Genomic DNA, 11,542 nt, shown 5'->3' with positions numbered 1-11,542 from the left:
TGCACCCACAGAACTGCCGCTCACTGATATTTTCTGTTTTTCAGACCATTCTCTGTAAATCCTAGAGATGGTTGTGCGTGAAAATCCCAGTAGATCAGCAGTTTCTGAAATACTCAGACCAGCCCGTCTGGCACCAACAACCATGCCACGTTCAAAGTCACTTAAATCACCTTTTCCCCCATTCTGATGCTCAGTTTGAACTGCAGCAGATTGTCATGTCTACCTGCCTAAATGCGTTGGGTTTGTGCCACGTGATTGGCAGATTAAAATCTTGCATTAACAAGTAGTTGGAAAAGTGTACCTAATAAAGTGGCCGGTGAGTGTATTTACTGTTTATTTGCATAAATTATTCCTTTTGCATTTTAAAAGCCTTAAAGCCTTCAAATGTTTAGTTATATAAATGTAATTATACTTTGTCCTTTTAGGAACATTAAATAAATTGTCAATAATTATTAAAGCTTATAATCTGCTTTCTTAAAGTGACATATTGTGCACAAACAAACAGTAATGCTGTTAATCATTATAATAAACAATCACTCAGACGTCTATATCATGCAAACCTTTAATTATTCTTATTGTCTACTTGAAAAATAATGACATTACATAATAAAATCAAGACATATTTTGTGTTTATTTGCATAAATAATACCTTTTGCATATTAAAAGCCTTTTAAAATTATATAATGTTTAATGTACACTTATGAAACGAAATTTTCAGCTGAAAAACAACTATTTTTAAAACTTGAAATACAAAAAAAGCTGTCGCTAAGTGCTAAAAAGTATTAACAAGTACACTTTGGGTACTAACACTGTGTATTGAGGTATTATTATGTATAATTTAGGGCTAAATAAGGTATAAACATTTACCTTTTAGCTTTTAAACTTCAGGGTACAATCCAGCAACAGCTTTGTACAATTTTCTTTATTCTCAGACTGTATTAACTAGAGGTGCCCAAACTCGCTCCAAGTGGGTCAGTAGCATAGTTAAGCTCCAACTTGCTTCAACATACCGCCTGGAAGTTTCTAGTATACCTAGAAAGAGCTTGAATAGCTGGATCAGGTGTGTTTAATTGGGGTTGGAACTAAATTATGTAGGACACCGACCCTCCAGGAATGAGTTTGGGCAGCCCTGATATAAACAATGCAAAAAATAATCTCTGAAAGCAATTTCAGAAAAAAAATGTAGAAAAGACAGAGAAGAGCAGAAACATATATTTTAAAAGAGAGAGATGATTGTAGATCATGGAGAATCAATGTGAGACTGCCAATGATTTCTTAACTCGTTTGTCTTCAACTCTTCTGGATATGATGTCAAAACCCAGAACCACAACAGTAGCCACACCCACTAATGCAGAGAGGACCAATTGGATAACAGCACCAGTAGAACCCCAACAGCAGATGCGGCTGGACTCTGTCAGGATAAACAAACAATAATCATAAAAAATGACTGATAATATGCACCCGACTTCAGTGATTGAACATTAATATTACCTGAACTTGTGTAACAGAGTGTGTCGATGTCCAGATGTGTGGTCTGGTTGCTGATGGGATTATTGATCACACAGATGTAGGTGTTTTTATCCTGATATTCCACCTCCAGGTGTAAAGAAGCATTGGTGCTGAGATCAGACACACTGATGCTGGACAATACACTGTTTCCTTTGTACCAGGAGAGACTCACAGCGCTCACATTCACCACTGAACACAGCACTGAACAATACTGCACTGATGAAGAGGAGGAGGAAGAACATAAACAATCTCTGGCGATGACAGGGACAGGAAGAGATGCTGTTAAAGAAAAATCAGAATAAATCAAATCAAACACGAGTAAAAGAACTGCAAGTCACAGTATAATGTGTTGAATAGCACCACACAATTGTGCAGAGGCTTTTCCATGACTGATAAAAACATTTAACATGCACATTGACACATTTACCTAATATACAGTACAACCTAAATGTTAATGAAAGCCTAAAATGATCAAGTGAAAAAAACTTTGCTCTTTGGTTACAAAGTTTGTGACATTGTTAGAGAAAACCAAGCTAGAGTAGTGAGGAAGTAAGGAAATGCTACACTGTAAAACTCAAAAAGTGAAGGTAACTCAAATCATTTGAGGAAACCGATTGCAATAAACCATTTAAGTTCAAAAACTAATCCTAATGAGTATTGTGAACTTAATTCATTTGAGTAAACAAAGCAATTTGAGCACAGTAAAACCCAATAAATGAAGAGAACTCAAACCAACCGAGTACTGTAAAACCCAATACGTTAAGGCAACTCAAACCGTTTGAGGAAACCGATTGCTACAAACCATTTGAGTTAAAAAACAAATCTATATTAGTAATGTGAACTTACTCCATTTAAGTATTTAAGTTGAAGAATTGAGGTATTTAATTAACTCAAGTGATTAGTTACTTAAAGTGAGTAAACCAATTGCCTTAAAAGAAACAAGCTGACTTAACAAAAATAAATGTAAGTAAACCCATCGTCACTTGGAACTGTTAAGTTGACTTAATATTTATTTTCCAATACACATTAATATATTTGTTTTATCCAGCTTTTCTGTATCTAGCAAAATGACAGTACCTAAAATAAATCTGCTCTTCCAGACTCCAGCGTGTCTTCTAAATTCAATACTATAAATGTAGATTTTATAGACTTAATGAAGCACCAAATATGTAATATTGTAATAATTGCAGTAGTTATTTGAAAACAGACGTAGTAAATAGTCTGACACTGTAAAAAAGGATTGGTTGACTTTAAACAAGTAAGTACAGTAAGCATAATTATAAAAATTAAGTGCTTAACAGTTCCAAGTTACAATGGGTTTACTTACATTATTTTTGTAAAGTCAACTTGTTGCTTTTAAGGCAATTGGTTTACTCACATTAACCTCCTAGGGCTTGAGTGTCCACATATGTGGACAGCGCATTTTAGCTCTTGAGTGGCTATTTAAAATACTTGAATGTTTTATATTTTGTTACAGACATCCAGTGTCATCCTGCAACTGTTTTGCAGCATATAAAATGTCCCAAACACTGTTTTTAACTGACCAAAATGGGAAAAAAAATGTTTTTACTCTCTGATAGTCAAAGCAAGTTCAAAAAAAATAATAATTCTATGATAAATACGCATTAAAAACAGTCAGGAAAAAGTGTTTTATGTAAATTCGGATCACAAGTCCACACATATGGACATAATTTTTCTCTAAAAGTAAATCATATCAAAAGATGATCCTTGGGTTTTTATTCTAATTAGGTTCTAATAAACCCAAATAGCAAATAGAAATAAAAAATGCATGTAAAAAACACCTTGGGCCTTAAGAGGTTATGTAAATGAACACTTTTTACAGTGACACGTAGTTCAAAACTCTTTTCAAATGAGTAGAATTAACTTTCAGTAAATTTTGAGTTAACTACACTCATTTCATTTGATAAAGTTGACTGTTGGGTTTTACAGTGCAGCTATGTTTCCAATCTGAAGATCCCAATTTGAACTTGTAAGCAAAAATGCAACATCACAAAATAGCAGAGTTTCCATTAAGTGAGTCAAAGAGGACAAAATGGTCTCTTCCTTATAAACTGGCTCCAAATTTTAAAAAGCAGAATGCAGATTGCTGTGGTAGGAGAAGTCACTGTGGGCCTTCTTTTATATAAGAAATTACTTCCTCCTAAGAAGACAAAGATAAAATGCAATGTAAGCACGGTGGCTTTTAGAGGCGTGTGATTCTCTTTGGGAGTGCATATGCTCAAGACGGTTCTGCAGGTAATAATAATATAACAATAATAATTCTGAACCTCTGTGATGACAGACTTTGGCTGAGGCCTTTTAGCAAGGGTGTAGAATTGGACGTGTCCCACCAATATTCACCAATTACGTGAAATGTCCCAATCAATAACTTAATTGACTTAAATAAAGTAATGCTCCTTCGACTCTTAACCTACACGTGCACCAAGTCAAGTTCACCATGAATTCGCTGTAATACTATTAACCAATCAAATTTCAGGTTCGATTTTGGCCTCCATGATTATGAAAAACAATAATCGGGATGAAACAGTTAAATTGCGTCATACACCTCTCTAAATTTCTCTATAGTCATTCCTCCTCAAAGCCCGACTGCAGGAAAATCATGTAAACTGACTTTTGCAGCATTGTTATTTGTAATATTAAGTGTTTATTTTATATTATTAAGTACTTTATTAATGTTTTAATAGCGCAAAACAGAATTTGGGCTGTTCAATGCATGCGCTTTATAGGGATGTATGCTCCAATGGCAAGAGCGAACCTGCACCCTTGCCTATTAGAGAGACCAAAACAACATTTTAGATGTTTTACAATGTGCTGGAAATGCTGGTTTGTCCATTAATGCGTCCCATCGCACTTATTTTTACCTTCACATGATCTGCTAAATCAAAATGCCATAGCTTTATTTGGAATTTGATCGATAAATGCGTTTTCATAGTGTATGCATGTTTCTCTTATTTTGTAAAGAGATTTTGCGCAAAATTTATGCACATCTTGCCATTTCCATTAAGCATCTTTTTAAGCAATATTACAAAATATGCATAAAAATATGTGGATGGAAGCATATGAGAAGCCAAAGAGATGAGATCTAGCTGCCTTTTGAACGTTTACTCTGATTTAGTAGTCAATTTGGGATTGGGAAGATCTTTCCACCAGTGCGGAACAGTGAATGAAAAGGTTCTGGAAAGTGATTTAGAGCTTCTCTCTGATGGTAAGAGGCGGTGCTCTATCAAGATTGAGTTATGTCGTCAATAGGGCTATGCGATATATTAAAATAATAGAAATATCTATGTCTATAATCTATATGTCTATATCTATGTCTATATCTATAAATATGTGAATGCAGTAATACGCATATAGCAATGGTTTGCAATAAGTGAGCAATTTAATACAAAAGTATCTTGGCTACATTCACGCTGCAGTCTAATGTGGGGTAAAACTGGCACTTGTTAACCAATCATTGACCATTAACCTTTTAAAAAAATATTGTGCAGTTAGATTAAACATAAAAAATGTCCATTAAATTGCATAAATAAAAAAAATACAAATAAAACACATAGGCCTACACAAAATAGCTATATTTCACTTATATAATAATTGATACATTAACTGATATGAATATGAAAATCAACCAACGCTGCCTTCAGAGTTCAGTCTGGGGCTGCTCATTAACCCTTGACGATTTCACCACACCGGTGGTTATGAAGATGCGCATCGGGCTTGTCATAAATCACAAATGATCAGTGTTTTCAACCACAGGAGACTTATTTTAGGTTTCAAATGCTGAAATACACATTAGTAGTAGCAGAATAACTCTTTGCAGTTCATAAAACACACCACGCTTGTCTGTGAAAAGGGCAAATATTATATAATTCTAATCTGACAACGTGCGTACTTCATACAGTATACACACTGTGCATAATTAGACTTTTAGTGCTGTATGTAGCTGTAATTTCGCGCATGCAGTTAAGCACCATTATCTGTTCACACTGGAAATCTGATACTGGCCACATTTATAACAACAGCGTGAACGCCTATGCAAAAAAATCTGATTTGAGAACAATTAGATTTGAGCATCAAGCCTTTCAGTGTTAACATAGTCTTAGTGCGACGCCATTTACACACTCTCTGAGTCTGAAAGACTTTTCAGCACATCAGGCAATGCAGTTGCAAGTCAGCGCACATCTCTGAAACCAACATTTTGTTTAAAAATCTGTACCAATTTTAATATGGATGTTAAAATACTGTACCAAGCAATCAAGTCACGTTCAGAAAGCAATAAGACCGTGAAGAAGTAGCTTGACGAGGTTTCAAGTGTTTTTGTTGTCCTGGTTTTACGTGAGGTTTTCAGGTTGATAAAACTACACCAGAGTAAAGAACAAAATAGAGGTTATTTAATTTCCTTTTGCTTGTTTACATTCTTTAAAATGTCTAATTTCTTACATGCAACAGTAAAACATGGCTGTTCATTTTCAGAAGTTTTAGTGATGCTTTCGTTTCCCTGAAATAACACCAAAATATGCTGGTTGATAAATATCATATTGTATCGCATATGGAGCATCACATTATTTAGCATGCTATTGGATTTTTCTTTAATATTGCACAGTCCTCAGGAAATCAAACAATAATGTGCTTGATTGATGAGACCCAGAGATGTGGTGAAAACTGAAAAGAGATGGGGTCTAAGTACTGACCCCTGAGGTACACCCATGACCAACTGATAAGCTTTGCCCATGTCTCCTTACTATATACCTTCTCTTTAGTTATCTCCTTAAAGGGCACCTATGGTAAAAAATCAACTTTTTAAGCTGTTTGGACAGACATGTGTGCATGAATGGTGTAAAGACCGTCATATTGGGGTGATATAAGCACACCCAGTGCTTTTCTTTCAATTTAACAACATAAAAAACGGTGGACCGATTGGAGCGGTTTTCAAACCGACCTCAACTTTACGTAGGAGAGCGGCCCCCCCCGCCCACCAATATTGATTGACAGGCGCGTCATCATATCCTCAGTTTGTTGATTCACGTCCGCCATTTTCAGCGTGAGTCGAAGCGATATCACTAAAGGAACACGCTAGCTCTATTTTTAGATGCAAGGCTCATTGGGCTCAACACAAGATCAATATTCTCAACATTATCGCTCTAATCAGAATTATTGGTTGTATCTTTAGGTAGGTTTGCAAACATGTGTACTTCTCATTGAGTCTACCTTATACTTCAGCCGTTTGCATTTCTCGCGATCCCAGAAGCTCCCTGTGATCTTAACTAGCATGCGTTTTAGAATTCTAAACATCGGTTTCTATCAGGGTACACTCAAGTCGACGGCTGGGTGCCGCGGACCGCTGCAGACTTGAAGCGCCGTTGTGTGTACCCTAATAGAAACCTATGTTTAGAATTCAAAAATGCGTTGCGCGACGATTCGGGACACTTCATGTTTCTGCCGCGCCACAGAGAGTGTCTGGTGTGCCGTGTCGCGGCTTCGAGCGGCGCATCCGGTGCCTCAGTCAAAGTTAATTCAGTGTGTGTGGTTATTAGTTTCTCTGTACAAGCTCGGCACTTGAAACTAGCACACAGTTGGCTGTAAAACTGTACAAAGACACAAATGATTTTGTACTCTCTGCTTGGTCTGTGTCAGAGTCGTACATGTACGACTGAATGCGGATCCTCTCACTCCTGCTCCTTCTCTCAGTCTGCCTCTGTTGCAAACACAGAGCGGGTGAGCTCATGGCCCGTTGGGCGGGAAGACGAAACTAATTTACATGTGAAGCAACACACCCCTAAATCAGCGAACTGTGGACACGCCCCCAACATGACACTTTTTAACACATTATAATAAACAAATCTGAATTGTGTTTTAAACTGAACCTGAACTGGCACACTCAGAAGAACCATAAAATTAATATAAAATCTTTAAAAAGAGGTCAACTATGTGCCCTTTAACTTATAATTAAGAACCAGCAACCCACAGGGCTTCAGTGACAGATGTTACCCCTTTAACTGCCAAGAAAAACATTATAATGCCGCTAGTTAACACACTCAATGCATTTGTTCTAAAATTTCAACCTCTACCAAATGGTTGATATGTCGGTTTATGGTAAAAGTGCTGGAATTAATACATCTACTATGAAAAATCTGAAAATACAGTTAATGTCAGAATTATTAGCCCCCCTTTGAATTTTTTTTTCTTTTTAAAATATTTCCCAAATGAAAAGCAAGGAAATTTTCACAGTATGTCTGATTATATTGTTTCTTCTGGACAAAGTCTTATTTGTTTTATTTCGACTAGAATAAAAGCAGTTTTTAGTTTTTTAAACACCATTTTAAGGTCAAAATTATTAGCCCCTTTAAGCTAATTTTTTTTCGATAGTCTACAGAACAAACCATCGTTATACAATAACTTGCCTAATTACCCTAACCTAGAACGACTAGGTTACTTAGGAGAATTACCCTATTAGAACGACTGCTCACCGACCTACTAGAGGTGGTGAAAGTGGGGATTGTATTATTCCTCTCAAAAACAGTACATTTAGTCAGTCAGTATTTTCAGTGAAAGCTGCTAGAGAATGGAACTCCATCCCACCAACAATTAGAAGATAACTTACTTTCTCTTACTTTTCAGTCTCGGGTTAAAAATTAGTTAGTGACAAATCAGCATTGTCAGCATTAGTACTGTATTCTTGACACTTTTTGTCCTCTTCTGCTGCCATCAGTCTGTTGTTCTTTACTTTTTAATTGTATTTTATATATCAAATTGTATTTTATGTTATTTTTCTGTGCTTCTATTTTAGGTGTGACTTAACATTCTGTAAGGGGTTTACAGATGAAAAATAGCCATTCTTGGCTAATTCTGGCACATTTTATAGTAATGTTTATTAATGTGCATTGACCCTGTAAACAAATAAACTAAACTAAACAAAAAAAAAGATAAAATAAATCATTTATTAGAGATGAGTTATTAAAACTATTATGTTTAGAAATGTGCTGAAACACTCTCCGTTAAACAGAAATTGGGGGAAAAAATAAACAGGGGGGCTAATAATTCTGCCTTCAACTGTATATATATATATATAAAAAATTAACTGTTTTGAATACTAAATCAACCATATTATGCCATAAAATATTTCAGATTCTCCTTTAACATTTTGTCTTGTTTTTTTTTAACAATAAAACCAAAATCAAGTGTAGTAGTGCAGCAGGATTATGTTTGTTTGGTTTTTTGTAAACCAACAATGTGTGTGTAAATCATTATTTAAAACAGTCTAAATGTTAAAATTTTAAAAGTCATTATTTAAAATAGTCAAAATATGGTCAACCATTTGGTAGAGCAGGCAGTTAAAGGGTTAATGCATTCACAGTGCAAATCTGCTGAATATGTACGCACCCTCAGTACAACAAAATGTAGTGGAGTGAGATTCCCCATCTAAATGGATACACTTGCTGAACACAAGATCCTCTGCAGTGAAGGAGTCACATCAAAGTCCAAAAAAATGACAGAAACATCACAGTAATCCAGAAGTACTACACACGATGTCTTGTGAAATTAAAAGCAATGTGTTTAAAAGTCAAAAAATAGTTTAAAACAGCTTTAAAGGGCACATAGTTTACCTCTTTTTAAAGATTTTATATTAATTTTATGGTTCTTCTGAGTGTGCCAGTTCAGGTTCAGTTTAAAACACAATTCAGATTTGTTTATTATAATGTGTTAAAAAGTGTCATGTTGGGGGCGTGTCCTCAGTTCGCTGATTTATGGGTGTGTTGCTTCACATGTAAATTAGTTTCGGCTTCCCGCCCAACGTAACAAGGGGGCGGGGCCATGAGCTCACCCGCACTGCGTTCGCAACAGATTCTGACAAGCAGACTGCGAGAAGAAGCTAGAGTGAGAGGTTCAGCATTCAGTCGTACATGTACGACTCGGACACAGACCAAGCAGAGAGTACAAAATCATTTGAGTTTTTGTACAGTTTTACAGCCAACTGTGTGCTAGTTTCAAGTGCCGAGTTTGTACACAGAAACTAATAACCACGCACACTGAATTAACTTTGACTGAGGCACCGGATGCGCCGCTCGAAGTCGCGACACGGCACACCAGACACTCTCTGTAGCGCGGCAGAAACATGAAGTGTCCCGAATCGTCGCGCCACGCATTTTTAAATTCTAAACATAGGTTTCTGCAGCGGTCCGCGGCGTCCAGCCGTCGACTTGAGTGTACCCTGATAGAAACCGATGTTTAGAATTCTAAAACGCATGCTAGTTAAGATCACAGGGAGCTTCTGGGATCGCAAGAAATGCAAACGGCTGAAGTATAAGGTAGACTCAATGAGAAGTACACATGTTTGCAAACCTACCTAAAGATACAACCAATAATTCCGATTAGAGCGATAATGTGGAGAATATTGCTCTTGTGTTGAGCCCAATGAGCCTTGCATCTAAAAATAGAGCTAGCGTGTTCCTTTAGTGATATCGCTTCCACTCACGCTGAAAATGGCGGACGTGAATCAACAAACTGAGGATATGATGACGACCCTGTCAATCAATATTGGTGGGCGGGGGGACCGCTCTCCTACGTAAAGTTGCGGTCGGTTTGAAAACCGCTCCAATTGGTCCACCGTTTTTATGTTGTTAAATTGAAAAAAAAAGCACTGGGTGTGCTTATATTACCCCAATATGACAGTCTATACACCATACATGCACATATGTCAGCTTGAAAAGTAGATGTTTTACCATAGGTGCCCTTTAAACAGTTGCTTCCTGATTATACATGATTTCAAATTCTATAATAACACAAATTTTTCCTACACACATTCACTGTAGAGGACCCACTGGAGGGCAAATGTCTGCAAATCAGATTATATGATCTAACTCCATTTTGAATGTTTACACTGATTCTGTAGTCAGTCAGGCAGATTGTTCCACCAGTGAGGAACAGTGAATGAAAAGGTTCTGGAAAGAAAAAGCATCTATATTTTGTAGTTTTTTTTTAAACCTAAAGTAAAATGTAAGCATATAACTCACCATAAACGATGACATTGAACGTTTTCCATGACACGTTACTTCCGATGATCTGTGCTTTGTAAATTCCAGAGTGGTTGGTTTGGATGTCCCTGATAGTGACAGATCCAGTCCGAGCGTCCAAATGCAGTCTGTCCTTGAATACGTCCGATGCCGAGATGATCTGGGATGATGTTTTGACTTCAGCCATTGAAGATTCTTCATTTCCGAATCTCCAGAATATCATATCCCCTTTCTGTATTTCAGCATCGATGTCAAGGGTGACTGAATCTCCCTCGATAACAAACACTGCCTTCATTTCATCCGTCTCAGCACCAAACACTCCTGAAGAACACAGACACAGATCTCATGAGTTACTTTATGTTGTTTTTTTAGATTTGTGCAAACATATTTTGAAAAATAACTTACCTCCAAGATCCGACAAGCACAAACCCAGAAGAACAATCACAAGGGCCATTTTAAGATGTTCACTAAACAGTAGGCATCTGAGCATTAATGTCAAAGAGCTTCCGGTCGCTTTGGTCCACTGACAGGATGCAACACCCTAGACTGCACAAAACTATAGCTGTGGTTGCAGCAGTTATGTAAGGCACACAATGTGTTTCAGTATGTGCATCATTTAACACAGGTAGTTAAATGGCTTTGTTTGCTGTATTGTATTTATTTCAATGTAAAATAAAGCTAGCACACTCCAAAAAAACCTAACATTGGGTCAAACATGGACACATCCAATGTTGGTTTGATTTTAAGGGTTGGGTTTGGTCAGTAGTTCATGTTTAGTTAAAAAGTGTAATCATCAAAGTTCATTTAAAAATGCATCCAATAAATGGGTTTGTCCATATTTGACCCAACGCCAGGTTGTTTTAATCCAGCTTTGGCTCAATTATGGACAAAATGGGTTCATTTTTTCAATCATTTTTTTCAAAGCTGGATTAAAACAACCTGGTTTTGGGTCAAATATGGACAAACCCATTTATTTGGGTATTTTTTAAATGAATTAAAGTGTT

This window comes from Danio aesculapii, chromosome 22 (genome assembly GCF_903798145.1).
Source record: "Danio aesculapii chromosome 22, fDanAes4.1, whole genome shotgun sequence".
In the NCBI taxonomy this organism is placed as follows: Eukaryota; Metazoa; Chordata; class Actinopteri; order Cypriniformes; family Danionidae; genus Danio; species Danio aesculapii.
Note: the sequence above shows the minus strand (reverse complement) of the source record.